This window comes from Lepidochelys olivacea (genome assembly GCF_965140295.1).
Source record: "Lepidochelys olivacea isolate rLepOli2 genome assembly, chromosome: 15".
Lineage (NCBI taxonomy): Eukaryota > Metazoa > Chordata > Testudines > Cheloniidae > Lepidochelys > Lepidochelys olivacea.
In genome coordinates, this window is record NC_140425.1 from 4,370,124 (window position 1) to 4,386,528 (window position 16,405).

Genomic DNA, 16,405 nt, shown 5'->3' on the forward strand with positions numbered 1-16,405 from the left:
GATTGGCTGCAGGTGTTCTAATCAGCCTGTTTGTCTTAATTGTCTCCAGAAGGTTCCTGATTGTTCTGGAACCTCCCCTGTTAGGAAACGGAACGTCTTTTGCTTGCTCCTCAGCTATCTGCTTTCTATTCTTTCCTAAAGCCCCCTGGCCCGGATTTTTCTTACTTTTTGCACCTGCCTTAGTCCCCCCCGACCGGGTCAGACGCTTTTTTGTTTTTCTTTTCATTTTTTGTGTTCTTTTTTTTGTCTACGTCCTTCGCCGGCCATCCCCCCCACGCCTGCTTTCGGGCGCAGCTATTTGCCTCAGCTGAGCCCCCGGAGGAGGGGGGGGAAGATTGCCGATTTTGCTGTCCGGAGGGGGGAGTGGAAACCCCCAGACCCAGCCGTTTCGCCAGTAGCTCGGACCTTATAGCATTCTTAACATACCGGAGGACTTGGAACACAGCCAACACAGCCGGAGACGGAGATTCCATCGGACAGAAGAAATAATATAAATCATCGTGACGGAGGCCGTAAGACTGAGTAACTTTCTGAATTATGCTCTCGTGGGGGGGAGTTTGACTGTGATTACTTGCGTTTGTGGCGGCACAGGGGGTGTGGCGTGGAGACCCCCACCCCCGATTCATCGGTGCCCCTACCCCCCCGCATCGTTATTACAACTGTCACGGCCCCCCCGCAGTCTGTCCCTGCTGGCAATTTGCCATCTCCCTTCGGATCCAGCTGTTTGCTTTGAACTTTGCCTTCCGGACCGGACCTAACAACCGACCAATCGAGACTCTTTGGACAAATGTGTGTGGGTCTGCACCCCCCCCCCGGATTGCTTATCCCACAGTTTGCCCCTTTTACTGGACCCCGATTTTGTTCCCCCCCTCCTCCCAGACCCCCTCCCTCGGCATTTTTTCCCTTCCCGTCCGCAGCCAGCGGAGGGAGGGGCTATTCTGCCTCCCCCCCCCTCCTTCCGGTGTCTCCCTGTCTCTCCCTGCTCACAATGGCGGGGAACGAGAGGGGTGAGACTGCTTCAATAAAATTAGTTGTCCCTTCCCCACCACCACCCCAGCCCAATCCCCAAGGTCCCCCCCCTACTACTATTGTTAAGGTACTTGCCACCCCCCCTGCTGGGGCACCGGTAGCAGGAGGCACTAGGGTGATTGCTGCTGCTGCTGCTGCACCCACCGCCCCCCCAGATTCTAGGAAACCCCCCCCCGTTCACCGGAAGGGCCAGGGCAGGTGGAAAGGAAAGGGCCCCGCTAAAACCACTGAGCCCTCCATGGCGGGAGCTGCCCCCACCGCTGCGGCCTCGTCATCAACCGTGGCGCCCCTCCCAGCGTTTCCCTCCACCAGCTCTGCGACTGTCCCTCCCCCGGCCCCCAGGACGTATGCCCGGGCGGCAGCAGACTCCCCCTTGCCTGCCGCCTCGTCATCTCGCCCCCCCCCTGCCTCTGCCACCATCACCAGCGGCCGAGGCCCTTTCCCCGCCTTGACCAGGAAGCACGGCGTCCGTTGCCTCCTGGTGCCCGCCTCGCCCCACGTGGAGACATACGTGCAGGCGTTGGCGAAGGTGGTGGGACCCACGGCTATTGTGGCGGCCTCCAAGATGTATGGGAAGGTCGTTTTCTTCTTAGCCTCGGAGGATGCCGCCCAGGAGGCGGTGGAGAGGGGCCTGACGGTAGGGGGGGTGTTTGTCCCCCTAGAACCGTTAGAAGACCTGGGCGTTCGCCTTGTCCTTACCTCCGTTCCTCCCTTCTTACCCAATGCTGCCCTGTTACCCGCTCTTTCCACCCTGGGGAAACTTGTTTCTGTCATCAGCCCTCTCCCGTTGGGCTGCAAGGACCCCACCCTCCGTCACATTTTTTCGTTCCGCCGGCAAGTGCAGCTTCTACCACCGGCAGGGGCGCGTGACGGAGAGGCGCTTGAGGGGTCCTTTCTAGTCCCCTACGAGGGAGCCCGCTATCGGGTCTTTTATTCTACCGGAGAGGCCCGGTGCTACCTCTGCCGCTCAGCGGGGCATGTCCGCAGAGACTGCCCTTTGGCTCGGGGGGGAGGGGCACCCGAAACCCCCGAGACCTGGCAGGACATCGGCCCCGTCGCTGCCGACGCCCCTGGCTGCCCAGTACCTGAAACCAACCCTCCTCCTACTCGACCCATCGCTGCTCCCGTCCGGGCCCAAGAGATACCTTCCCTACAATGCCCGGGCGAGCAAGGGGTTTCCACCCTTGCTAGTACCACCCCAATAGAGCCCATGGAGGAGGGTGTGGCAAGGATGTTATCGGGTATAAGAGAGGGCCCTCCCCAAGGAGAAGCCCCCGCCCCTCATGTTGCCCCACCGCTACCTCCCCGAACCCCTAAACCATCGCCTCCGCCCCCCGCCACGACCCCTGCTAACCAACCCCCAGATGATGCTATGGAGGGCTGGACCCTAGTCCAGGGGAAGCGAGGCAAGCGGAAGGCTCGAGCTCCGCTGCATCCACCCGACGCGGAAGCCCCCCGGAAGACCAGGAAAGGAGGCACTGCTATCGAGCCTCCCGCCACGGCCGCGAGCGAGATCCATCTGCCGGTGTCGGGAGGGGAAGATGGACTGGCATTGGAGGGCAGAATCCCCCCTCCACGGGAAACCCTCCCCTCCGAGACTTCTGAGGACACCCCTTCTGCCTGGACGCTACCCGAACCCCCCGCAGACCCCGAGGCGGCCGTTGAGGCGGGCCCTAGAGGAGAGGCCCCCGGGGTGGCAGGAGTTGGCCTCTCCTCCGTGTATGCGGAGATTGAGGCCCTGGATTTGACCCCGGTCACCCAGGGAGGGGATGATTTGCTGCCGGCTGGCCTCGAGCTGGGCAGCCTTACCCCAGCCTCCCTTTCCCCATGCTCCCTCCCCCTTTTTGCCTTTCCGGGTGAGCACCCTGCAGAAGGCGGTCCACCACCTGATGCCGTGACCGCTAAAATCACCATGGAGCCAGCACCTAGCATTCTTGGGAGCCCCTCCCCTTCCCCCTTAACCCTTGATTCTGCTCAGGAGGCACTTTCCTTTAGCTGCTCGCCTCCTGCACCCCAGAGCCTTACCCCTGCCCCTGCCCCCACCCCTGCCCCTGCCCAAGGTCCCTCCTCCTGCAATGTTAATGCCGCCCCTGGGGTTATTTCCTTTCCGCCTTTTGCAGACTCCCCCCAGGGAGCAGTCTTTGCACTTTCTAGTCACGACCCGTTGGGAGTGGCAATTTTTCCCCTGCCATCCCCCTCCACCCCAAGGCGTGAAATGAATTTAATAACCCCAGCCTGTCAGACACCCCGTCGGTGGTCCGCACCCTGTCTACCTGCCTTAGCGGACCACGAGGCTGTATTAAGAGGCCCATTAGGGAATACCTCGGGAATTGTAACCCCACCCCCCCATGAGCTGCGGCATGCGCTACGGAAGTTCCTAGAGCACTCCCGTGGCGCCCGCAATAGGGCACAGGTGGCTCTTCGGCTATGGGGGGACTTTGATCAACTCCTCCAGGCCACAAAGGCCCTTATGAAGGAGGGCAGGGGGCAAGGAAAGCGCGGTGCTGCGGCCTACGAGCGAGCCCGCAGCTTCCGAAGCGATCTACTCACCCACGGAATGGGTCATGGGTTGCTGCGCAACCCGCCGGGGGCCCTGAACCCCCCCGCCAATACAAGACCCCCACCCCCCCAGCCCTCCGTATGATGCCTCTTATTATTGCGACCCTGAATACCAGGGGCTGTAGGATGACTCTCCGCAGGTCCCAGGTGCTCTCTTACCTTCGGGAGGGGAGGTACTCTGTAGTTTTCCTGCAGGAGACCCATACAGACCCGGCCGCCGAGGACAGGTGGCGGCTGGAGTGGGGGGACGGGGTATACTTTAGCCACTTTGCGACCTGGCAGGCTGGAGTGGCAACCCTATTCTCCCCCAACCTACGGCCTGAGGTGCTAGGGGTCAATGAGGCCGTGCCGGGCCACGTGCTGCACCTTCGAGTCCGTATGGAGGGGCTCGTGGTTAATTTTGTTAACATCTATGCCCCGCAAATGAGCTCCAGGCGGCCACAATTTTATCAGCAGGTGTCCGACTTTCTCGGCACCCTGGATTCGCACGAGTGCCTGGTCCTGGGAGGGGACTTTAACACCACCCTCGAGGAACGGGACCGCTCAGGGGCCGAACCGAGTCCGGCCGCTGCGAATATTCTCCAAGGGATAGTTGACCATCATTCCCTAGTGGACGTCTGGCGTGACCATCACCCAGATGACACCTCCACGTTTACCTTTGTCCGGGTGGAGGCCCATCGGTCACACCACTCTCGGTTGGACCGTATTTACTTATCCCGTTTCCATCTTTCACAGGCCCACTCCTCCGCCATTCGGCCGGCCCCATTCTCCGATCATCATTTAGTCGCTGTAACGGTTTCCCTCCGTGCAGAGAGACCGGGGCCGGCCTATTGGCACTTTAATAACAGCCTGTTGGAGGACGAGAGCTTTGTGATGTCCTTCCGGGAGTTTTGGTTGGCCTGGCGAGAGCAGTGGCGTGCCTTTCCCTCGGTGCGGCGATGGTGGGATCTCGGGAAGGTGCGCGCCAAGCTCTTCTGCCGTGACTACACTCGGGGCACCAGCCGACGGCGAAATGCGGCAATAGAGCAGCTGGAACGGGAGGTCTTAGAGATGGAGAGGCGCCTGGCCGCCGATCCCGAGGACCCGTCCCTCTGCGGAGCGTGCCGGGAGAAGCGGGAGGAGCTCCGGGCCCTTGAGGACCACCGGGCCCGAGGTGCCTTTGTTCGATCCCGCATCCGCCTCCTTCGGGAGATGGACCGCGGCTCCCGCTTCTTCTATGCCCTGGAGAAAACAAGGGGGGCCAAGAAACACGTCACCTGCCTTCTTGCGGAAGACGGCACCCCCCTCACGGGTCCGGAGGAGATGTGTGGGAGGGCCCGTGACTTCTACACAAGCCTTTTCTCCCCGGACCCGACCGATCCTGACGCTTGCGAGGTGCTCTGGGAGGAACTCCCCACGGTCAGCGTGGGCGACCGAGACCGACTAGAGCTGCCTCTCACCCTGGCCGAGTTCTCGGAAGCCCTCCGTCGCATGCCCACCAATAAATCTCCGGGCATGGACGGGCTGACCGTGGAGTTTTACCGCGCGTTCTGGGACATTCTCGGCCCAGACCTAGTCACCGTCTGGGCTGAGTCCTTGCAGAGCGGGGTCCTCCCTCTGTCATGCAGGCGAGCGGTGCTCGCTTTGCTGCCGAAGAGGGGGGACCTCCGCGATCTACGAAACTGGCGTCCCGTCTCACTCCTTAGCACGGATTACAAAATCGTAGCGAAAGCAATCTCGCTGCGGCTGGGGTCCGTGATGGCGGACGTGGTCCACCCAGACCAGACCTATACTGTCCCGGGTCGCAGCATTTTCGACAACCTCTTTCTCGTCCGAGACCTTTTGGAACTCGGGCGGAGAGATGGTCTATCGTTCGCCCTCCTGTCTCTTGATCAGGAGAAGGCGTTTGATAGAGTAGACCATGGGTACCTCCTGAGCACTCTGCAGGCGTTTGGATTTGGACCTCAGTTTGTGCGTTTTCTCCGGGTGCTGTATGCCTCCGCGGAGTGTTTGGTTAGGCTCAACTGGACCCTGACTGAATCGGTCAGCTTCGGGCGAGGAGTGCGGCAGGGGTGCCCCCTCTCGGGCCAGTTGTATGCTCTGGCGATCGAGCCTTTCCTCTGTCTCCTCCGTAGGAGGATGACAGGGTTGGTGCTGCGGGAGCCGGAGCTGCGGCTGGTCCTGTCGGCGTACGCCGATGACGTACTTCTCGTGGTCCAGGACCCGGGCGACTTGGCGCGAGTAGAGGCATGCCAAGCCATCTATTCGGCAGCCTCCTCCGCCCGAGTCAACTGGGTCAAGAGCTCTGGCTTGGCGGTGGGGGACTGGCGGCAGGTGAGCTCCCTCCCACCCGCACTTCAGACCATCCGGTGGAGTGCGGGTCCACTGCTCTATCTCGGCGTTTACCTTTCCGCCACGCATCCTTCCCCGCCGGAGAACTGGCAAAATTTAGAGGGCGGGGTGATAGAGCGGATCCGGAGATGGACGAGGCTTCTTCGATGTCTCTCCCTCCGAGGGAGAGCACTGGTGCTTAACCAACTAGTCCTGTCCACGCTCTGGTACCGGCTCAACACCCTAGCCCCGGCCCCGGGTTTCCTGACCCATCTCCGGAGATTGATTCTAGAGTTCTTTTGGTCAGGAATGCACTGGGCCCCTGTTGGAGTTCTTCATCTACCCCTGAAGGAAGGAGGGCAGGGCCTGAAGTGTCTGTACACTCAGGTCCGCGTCTTCCGCCTCCAGGCCCTGCAGAGGCTCTTTTATAGTGCAAGTAGTTCGGCGTGGAGCATACTGGCGCACGCCTTCCTGCGCCGTTTCCAAGGGTTTCGATATGACCGGCAGCTCTTTTATCTTTCTTCGAGGGGTTTTCCGCGAGACCTCTCCGGGCTGCCGGTCTTCTACCAGGACCTCCTCCGGACCTGGAAATTGTTTCTAACAACCAGGTCCGTGGCGGCCACCGTGGGGGCAGATCTCCTCACGGAGCCCCTGCTACACAACCCCCAGCTCCGTGTGCAGGTGGCGGAGTCCCGCTCGGTGCGCCAGAGGTTGGTCCTGGCGGAAGTTACGAGGGTCGGAGACCTCCTGGACTACGACCGGAGAGACTGGCTGGATCCCCTGATGCTCGCTCGGCGCATGGGGCTCTCCAGCCTCCGTACCCCCCGGCGCGTACTTCAGGAGGTGAAGGCCGCCTTGACCCCCGCTGCTCGGGCTTATGTTAGCCGAGCCTTGTGCGAGGGCACACCCCGCCCATCCCTTACCCCAGGCCCGCCGGACCTTTCCATCGGGCCCCCACCCCATAGATCCCAACACACCCCTCACCCTTTCACTGCAAGCCGGCTGCACGAACTGCAGCCGGTTAGCTTTCAAATTGCTTCACGGAAATATTTATATACACTTACGCTTCACACCCTTCACGCCCACACCCTGGTGTCCCGCCCCGATACAAAGTGGCGGGATCTCCTGCCACCTTTGGAGGGTGAGCAACCTCGGTGGGCCAGCCTGTATTCCACCCTGGTCCCAAGGCCCGTCGGGGACATCAGTTGGCGGCTCCTTCACGGAGCTGTGAGCACGGGCGTGTTTTTGACACGGTTTACCCCCATTCCGGACACTTGTCCTTTTTGTAATGTGAGGGAAACCCTGATGCACGTGTATTTAGAGTGCGCCAGATTGCAGCCCCTTTTCCGGCTCCTCACAAATATTTTATTACGCTTTCTGGCTTCATTTTTCCCCCCACCTTTTTATCTATACACTTCCCATTCGTGGCCCCACAAAGTCGCGGGATCTTCTGGTCAACCTCCTCCTAGCTTTGGCTAAAACAGCCATTTACAAAACCAGAGAGAGGAGGTTGGCCCATGAAACGTCCTGCGATTGTGGGGCCGTTTTCCGCTCCTCAGTACACTCACGTATCCGAGCGGAGTTCCTCTGGGCGGCGTCCACCGACTCCCTTGAAGCCTTCGAGGAGCGGTGGGCGCTGTCTGGGGTTCTCTGCTCGGTGACCCCGTCCGGTTCCCTCCGTCTGACCCTTTGATTGAGGGGAAGAGCGAGAGACGCCAGCCCCAGCCATTGCCGCTGTGGATACCATCTTTCCTGTCATCTAGGAGGGGTCCTATAATACATGGGTGTCTACCCCCCCCTCCCTAAACCGCCCACCCCGCAGCCGTGCCCATCTTACCGGGCACTCTCAGGAGAGGGAGGATCGGTGACACTGGGCGCGGCACTGGGTAACTCGAGGGGGTGGAAGACCACGAGTGTCGAGGAAGCCCCCCCGCTCTAGGCCACCAGGTAACTCAGGAGGGTGGAAGACCACGAGTGTCGAGGAAGCCCCCCCGCTCTGGGCCTAGGCTAGCCTGAACACTTCTCCCTCCTGAAAGCTGCTGTGTTATACCTTCTGATTGCGTTGTTTTGTTGCATAGTTGTTTTGTTTTCTTTGGTAATTCTGTAAGCGTTACCAATAAACTTTCTTTTTGTTTCAAAAAAAACCTTCCCTGTTACCTTACTCAGGGAAAAGGGACCTACTTAACCTGGGGCTAATATATCTGCCTTCTATTACTCTCCTGTAGCCATGTGGCCCGACCCTGTCACAATACATACAGAGAAGGTGGAAGTTGCCACACAAACTGTAAGAGGCTAATTAGTTAAGATGAGCTTTTATCAGCAGGAGAAAAAAACTTTTGTAGTGATAATTAAGATGGCCCATTTAGACAGATGACAAGAAGGTGTGAGGATTCTTAACTTAGGGAAATAGATTCAATATGTGTAATGACCCAGGCACTCCCAGTCTCTATTCAAACCCGAGTTAATGGTATCTAGTTTGCAAATTAATTCAAGCTCAGCAGTTTCTCACTGGAGTCTGTTTTTGAAGCTTTTCTGCTGCAAAATTGCCACCCTTAAGTCTTTTACTGAGTGGCCAGAGAGGTTGAAGTGTTCTCCTACCGGTTTTTGAATGTTATGATTCCTGATGTCAGATTTGTGTCCATTTTTTCTTTTGTGTAGAGACTATCCAGTTTGGCCAATGTACATTGCAGAGGGGCATTGCTGGCACATGATGGCATATATCACATTGGTAGATGTGGGCAGGTGAACGAGCCCCTGATGGCATGGCTAATGTGATTAGGTCCTATGATGGTGTCATTTGAATAAATATGTGGACAGAGTTGGCATCGGGCTTTGTTGCAAGGATAGGTTCCTGGGTTAGTGTTTTTGTTGTGTGGTGTGTGATTGCTGGAGAGTATTTGCTTCAGGTTGGGGGGCTGTCTGTAAATGAGAACTGGCCTGTCTCCCAAGATCTGTGAAAGTGAGGGATCATTTTTCAGGATAGGTTGTAAATCTTTGATGATGCATTGGAGAGGTTTTAGTTGGGGGCTGAAGGTGACAGCTAGTGGTGTTCTGTTATTTTCTTTGTTGGGCCTGTCCTGTAGTAGGTGACCTCTGGGTACTTTTCTGGCTCTGTCAATCTGTTTTGTCACTTCCGCAGGTGGGTATTGTAGTTTTAAGAATGCTTGATAGAGATTTAAGAATGCTTGATAGGTGTTTGTCTCTGTCTGAGGGATTGGAGCAAATGTGGTTGTATCTTAGAGTTTGGCTGTAGACAATGGATCGTGTGCTGTGTCCTGGATGGAAGATGGAGGCATGTAGGTAAGTATAGCGGTCAGTAGGTTTCCGGTATGGAGTGGTGTTTATGTGACCATTGCTTATTAGCACAGTAGTGTCCAGGAAATGAACCACTTGTGTGGATTGGTCTAGGCTGAGGTTGATGGAAATTGTTGAAATCATGGTGGAATTCCTCAAGGGCTTCTTTTCCATGGGTCCAGATGATGAAGATGTCATCAATATAGTGCAACTAAAGTAGGGGCATTAGGGAACAAGAGCTGAGTAAGCGTTGTTCTAAGTCAGCCATAAAAATGTTGGCATACTGTGGGGCCATGCGGGTACCCATAGCAGTGCTGCTGATTTGAAGGTATACATTGTCCCCAAATGTGAAATAGTTATGGGTGAGGACAAAGTCACAAAGTTCAGCCACCAGGTTTGCCATGACATTATCGGGGATACTGTTCCTGACGGCTTGTAGTCCATCTTTGTGTGGAATGTTGGTGTAGAGGGCTTCTACATCCATAGTGGCCAGGATGGTGTTTTCTGGAAGATCACCAATGGATTGTAGTTTCCTCAGGAAGTCTGTGGTGTCTCGAAGGTAGCTGGGAGTGCTGGTAGCGTAGGGCCTGAGGAGAGAGTCCACATAGTCAGACAATCCTACTGTTAGGGTGCCAACGCCTGAGATGATGAGGCGTCCAGGATTTCCAGGTTTATGGATCCTGAGTAGCAAATAGAATACCCCTTGTCGGGGTTCTAGGCATGTGTCTGCACAGATCTCTAAGGTGCCACAAGGACTCCTCGTTGTTTCTCTTCTCATCTGACTCTCATTCTCTTTCTTTCTTCATCCTTTCTGACCTCTGTGCTGCTTTTGATACTGTTAACCATGACATGGATCCCCATCCCCTAGCACCAATTGCTGGCGTCTCAGGCCGCGCCGTTCTGCTCCCATCCATCAGAGGCATCTCTTTTTTGCAGCATGCAGCAGAGAGAGGCTGGTCCAGTGGATCAGGACCGAGCCCTGAGAGACCTGGGTTCCACGCCCCCACTCCCCCAGACTTCCTGTATGACCTCAGATCAGTGCCTTAGGGACAGAATTTCAAAGGTTTTTAGACACCCAAAGATTCAGCTAGGCATCCAGTGGGGGTTACAAAGCACCAAACCTTCTAGGCACTTTTGAAAATCCCACTAGGTGCCTCAATACCTTTGAAAGTCTGACTGTTAGTCTCTCTGTGCCTCAGTGCCCCACCTGTACAATGGGGATAACAGCCCTGCTCTACCTCACCGAGGGGCTGTGATGTGAGGCGCTCAGGTACCAGAGTGACAGGGCCACATAAGTACCAGAGGTAGTATGGGAACTTCTCTATATGACTGCTTGCCCTTCCCTGGGCTTTGGCCCCTTCTGTTCACTTATGCCCCTCACATCTTCCTCTGTTCTGAATGTAACGTGGCTCAGAGGGCTTGGTTGCATTTCTTCTGCGTCCCCTGCATTCTCTTTTTAACACTCTCCACCCCTCACCCTCCCGCAGACGGATTCCTGTTTTTACAGGTTCATTTAATGACTTCCAGATCCTTAATTTAATTACCAGCCTTTTCTGATCTTAATCACCCCGCCTCTGTTTGTAAACAAAACCCTGACTCCCTGCCCCAGGGACACAAGCTGGGAGAAGCACCTCTCTGCAGAACTCACAGTCCACACTAATGCTGAGCTCTTAAGAGCTCTGCCTTGGAGCATCCCTCCTGTATGAAACATGGGGGAGGTGGGGAGCCCCCCACCCTACCTAATTGGTGCCCTTGACCCCTAGTCCAGATCCACTGAGCTGTCCCTTCCCACCTCTCCCCACTAGAGCCTGGGACTTGGACAGCAGCAGAGGATGCTCAGCTGAGCTGCATGTTGTGGTGGCAGGAACAGGAAGCATAATCTTAGCCACACGCTGACCCATGGCGGGATGAGGCATGGGGTGACCAGCCTAGCACACTCATCTCTTCCTCCCACTGAGAAGGAAAATGAGGAGCAAGGGGAGAGCAGCATTTCCATACATGGGTTGGAACAAGAGTATCTCTGATTTATACACCGCTATTCCAGGTCCATGTAAGGAAAAAAGTAATCGTTTCCCTAGGCTCCATTCCCAGGGCCCCCAGCACACACTTCCTGCACTCCAGGCTGGATGACAGTGCTGTGGAGCCAGCCCAGCTGTGGTCAGGAGTTTCAAGGCACATCCTTCCTATTCTGGGTTTGACTCTTCTCTGGGAGCAGAGACAGTGACTACAACTGGGCTGGACCACCACAGCTACTGAAGGGCCTTACAGGGTTAGGAACAGCCTGCGGGTCCCCCTATTAGGGTTGGAAGGGACCTCAGGAGGTCATCTAGTCCAACCCCCTCCTCAAAGCAGGACCAATCCCCAATTTTTGCCCCAGATCCCTAAATGGCCCCTCAAGGATTGAACTCACAACCCTGGGTTTAGCAGGCCAATGCTCAAACCACTGAGCTATCCCTCCCCCCTGAACAAGCACCTGCAGCTCTTCAGGCAAGCTACCAGCACCCCCTTCAGAACAGCTGAGGAATGATGCACTTTGAGGTTCCTCAGCTGAACAGTCCAGATAAGGGGTGAGAAGATACTTTGAGTGGCAGGAGTGCCAAGTGAGGAAAGGTGGCGGGGGGGAGCCTGACAGCCATGCTAGTCTGGCATCATGTGACTGTTATGCTTTGGCTTTCTGTGGAGCTGCCCTTTGGCGTTCTAGGCTCAGCTCCATGCTGGAGGCATGTGCTGGGTTGTGCTCATTGCCGCGCAGGCTGGTATGGGGAGGCACACACACTGCACTCCCTCATGGAAACTTTACTTCAGTTCTTTCTTTGCTGCTCTTGGATGGCAAACAGGAATCCCTCCAGGCTGACAGTCTCTGCCTATGGAAACCCTAACTGCAGTCAGCTAGGCAGGCTCCATGCTGGCACCAGGAAAGACTGCCCTTTAACAGAGCATGTAGAAGAGTGAGAAGATCCAAGAGGGCACAACTCCAGCAGTCCCTGGCTGTCTGAAGAGCCCTGTGAGAAGGGCTATTGAAACTGGGGGTACCTCAGAATAGCCCTGGGGCTCACGGTCAGATCTGGGATTGGGAGCAGTGGTGCACAAATATGGAGCCCTTCTCACTGACCCTCTACGAGCTGGGGTCAGTCCCGGAGGCCAGCCTTCAGCAGCATTCTCATCTGCAAGCCCTTCATGCAGCTAGGCCAGCTATTGTGCTCAGCCAGCCCTGCCTTATTCTTCTAACCTAGTGCTGCAGTGATAGCCTTTGGGGATGCTTCTCCGCATGGAGCTGACCGGATGCTCCTGGGAGAAGCATTTCCTGAGAAGCAAGGAGGGAGAAAGGATGGTCTCATGGCGAAGGCACTGTAGTGGGACTCAGAAGAACTGGGTTTAATTCCTGGTTCTGCCACGGATCTGCTGTGCAAGTGTCTGACTCTTCCTGGGACTCAGTTTCTTTGGCTGTCTTGTCTATTGACAGCATAAGCTCACTGGGGCAGGGACTGTCTCTTACTTATGTAGGTCACTAGCCTAATGGGGCCCCACTCTCAGCTGCATGGCTGGCAGAGCAACAAGAAATTAGCATTGCCCTACCACAAAGTATTACAAAGTTGTGGGTCAGGGCCCAAAGAGTCATGAGACTGGTTTTAAAACATAAATAATGTGAGGTTCTTGTTCTTTGCCTTCAGGCTTTTGGATCCCTAGATCACACACAGGTCACATTTCCAAGCTTTTCTCTGCAACCACAAGGGCTAGAAATTTCCTTTAGTTAAAAAGAGAGCGAGTGAGAGAGAGAGAACTGAGATTCTCATGTAATCACAGGACTCCAGGAGCTGGGGCTTCAAGAAAAACACCAAATATCACGGGACTTATGATAAAAGGGCTGGTGACAACGATAATAATTATCGGTGGTTTCCAGGATGAGTAGGCAGAAGAGAGCTCTGGACACAGCAGTAGCAGCCTCTGAAGAGGTCAGAGATCAGCTCCCGGGGGCTCAAACCTCCGGAGACTCATTTCCATTTCAAATCAGAGAGTCATTTATAGACTTCATGCTTGGAAATGCAAATGCAGCTATTTAGGGATTTAGATAAACAAGCCAACAATCTCTGGCTGGGCACATGTGTGCACTTTTTGACTACTTGTCCCTGGGAGAAACAACCCAGCAGGTTTCTCTCCTTCCCCACTCCACAAAAAGAATATCAAGCTCAAAAATGCCTTGAGAAATATCTCCATGAATGTTCTCAATGACGGAGGAGGCCCCAGTGTCCTGCCAGTCTCAGGGCTCCCGTATCTCTAGGGGGCCATCCCTTCTGCAAACTACGCATTAAAGAAACTACAGATGTCAGCCAACCCTACGTAGGCGACTTCCGGAAGGATTTCAGTGGGTCTGTGAAGAATGTTCACCCCATACTTGCCCTGAAAGGGTTAATGAACACAAAGAAGGAGGCTAATTAACCCACCAGGGCCAGGCCACAGCTGAGGGGAATCATGTGGCTTAGTAATCCCCTGGCTGAGTGAGGGAGCCCAGCTGAGGAAGGAGCTGGGTTGGGGCTCTTAAGGCAGGAAATTGGCAGTAGAAGGGGCCTGCAGGGAGGTAGTCTGCAGCTCTGGGACAGAGGTGCATTCCTCCTGCTATATCACAGCACCTGAGAACACCCAGTACTGAGACATGACAGCATCCCCTCTGCTATATCACACCAATTGGCAATCCCACCACGGAGACATGACTGTGTCCCCTCTGCTAAATCAAAGCAAAGCAATCGGCAGCTCCAAATACTGAGATCTGACTGAATCCCTTCTGCTATTTCATAGGATGTGTGAATCCCCAGCACTGAAAAATGACTGCGTACCCTCACTTCACAACACCCGGGAACCCCAGCACTGCGACATGACTGTACCCTCTGCCATATCACATCCCAACACCTGGGAACCCAGCACTGCGACACGACTGTACCCTCTGCTATATCACATCCCGGCACCCGGGAACCCCAGCACTGCGACACGACTGTACCCTCTGCTATATCACATCCCGGCACCCGGGAACCCCAGCACTGCGACACGACTGTACCCTCTGCTATATCATATCCCAGCACCCGGGAACCCCAGCACTGAGAAACGACTGTACCCTCTGCTATATCACATCCCGGCACCCGGGAACCCCAGCACTGAGAAACGACTGTACCCTCTGCTATATCACATCCCGGCACCCGGGAACCCCGGCACTGCGACATGACTGTACCCTCTGCTATATCATATCCCAGCACCCAGGAACCCCAGCACTGCGACACGACTGTACCCTCTGCTATATCACATCCCAGCACCCGGGAACCCCAGCACTGAGAAACGACTGTACCCTCTGCTATATCACATCCCAGCACCCGGGAACCCCAGCACTGAGACATGACTGTACCCTCTGCTATATCATATCCCAGCACCCGGGAACCCAGCACTGAGAAACGACTGTACCCTCTGCTATATCACATCCCGGCACCCGGGAACCCCGGCACTGCGACATGACTGTACCCTCTGCTATATCACATCCCAGCACCCGGGAACCCCAGCACTGCGACACGACTGTACCCTCTGCTATATCATATCCCAGCACCCGGGAACCCCAGCACTGAGACATGACTGTACCCTCTGCTATATCACATCCCGGCACCCGGGAACCCCGGCACTGCGACATGACTGTACCCTCTGCTATATCATATCCCAGCACCCAGGAACCCCAGCACTGCGACACGACTGTACCCTCTGCTATATCACATCCCAGCACCCGGGAACCCCAGCACTGCGACACGACTGTACCCTCTGCTATATCATATCCCAGCACCCGGGAACCCCAGCACTGAGAAACGACTGTACCCTCTGCTATATCACATCCCGGCACTGCGACACGACTGTACCCTCTGCTATATCACATCCCGGCACCCGGGAACCCCAGCACTGCGACACGACTGTACCTTCTGCTATATCACATCCCGGCACCCGGGAACCCCAGCACTGCGACACGACTGTACCCTCTGCTTTATCACATCCCAGCACCCGGGAACCCCAGCACTGCGACACGACTGTACCCTCTGCTATATCATATCCCAGCACCCGGGAACCCCAGCACTGAGAAACGACTGTACCCTCTGCTATATCACATCCCGGCACCCGGGAACCCCGGCACTGCGACATGACTGTACCCTCTGCTATATCATATCCCAGCACCCAGGAACCCCAGCACTGCGACACGACTGTACCCTCTGCTATATCACATCCCAGCACCCGGGAACCCCAGCACTGAGAAACGACTGTACCCTCTGCTATATCACATCCCAGCACCCGGGAACCCCGGCACTGCGACATGACTGTACCCTCTGCTATATCATATCCCAGCACCCAGGAACCCCAGCACTGCGACACGACTGTACCCTCTGCTATATCACATCCCAGCACCCGGGAACCCCAGCACTGAGACATGACTGTACCCTCTGCTATATCATATCCCAGCACCCGGGAACCCAGCACTGAGAAACGACTGTACCCTCTGCTATATCACATCCCGGCACCCGGGAACCCCGGCACTGCGACATGACTGTACCCTCTGCTATATCACATCCCAGCACCCGGGAACCCCAGCACTGCGACACGACTGTACCCTCTGCTATATCACATCCCAGCACCCGGGAACCCCAGCACTGAGAAACGACTGTACCCTCTGCTATATCATATCCCAGCACCCGGGAACCCCAGCACTGCGACACGACTGTACCCTCTGCTATATCATATCCCAGCACCCGGGAACCCCGGCACTGCGACACGACTGTACCCTCTGCTATATCACATCCCAGCACCCGGGAACCCCGGCACTGTGACACGACTGTACCCTCTGCTATATCACATCCCAGCACTGAGACACGACTGTGTCCTCTGCTATATCACATCCCAGCACCCGGGAACCCCAGCACTGCGACACGACTGTACCTTCTGCTATATCACATCCCGGCACCCGGGAACCCCAGCACTGCGACACGACTGTACCCTCTGCTATATCACATCCCAGCACCCGGGAACCCCGGCACTGCGACACGACTGTACCCTCTGCTATATCACATCCCAGCACCCGGGAACCCCGGCACTGCGACATGACTGTACCCTCTGCTATATCATATCCCAGCACCCAGGAACCCCAGCACTGCGACACGACTGTACCCTCTGCTATATCACATCCCAGCACCCGGGA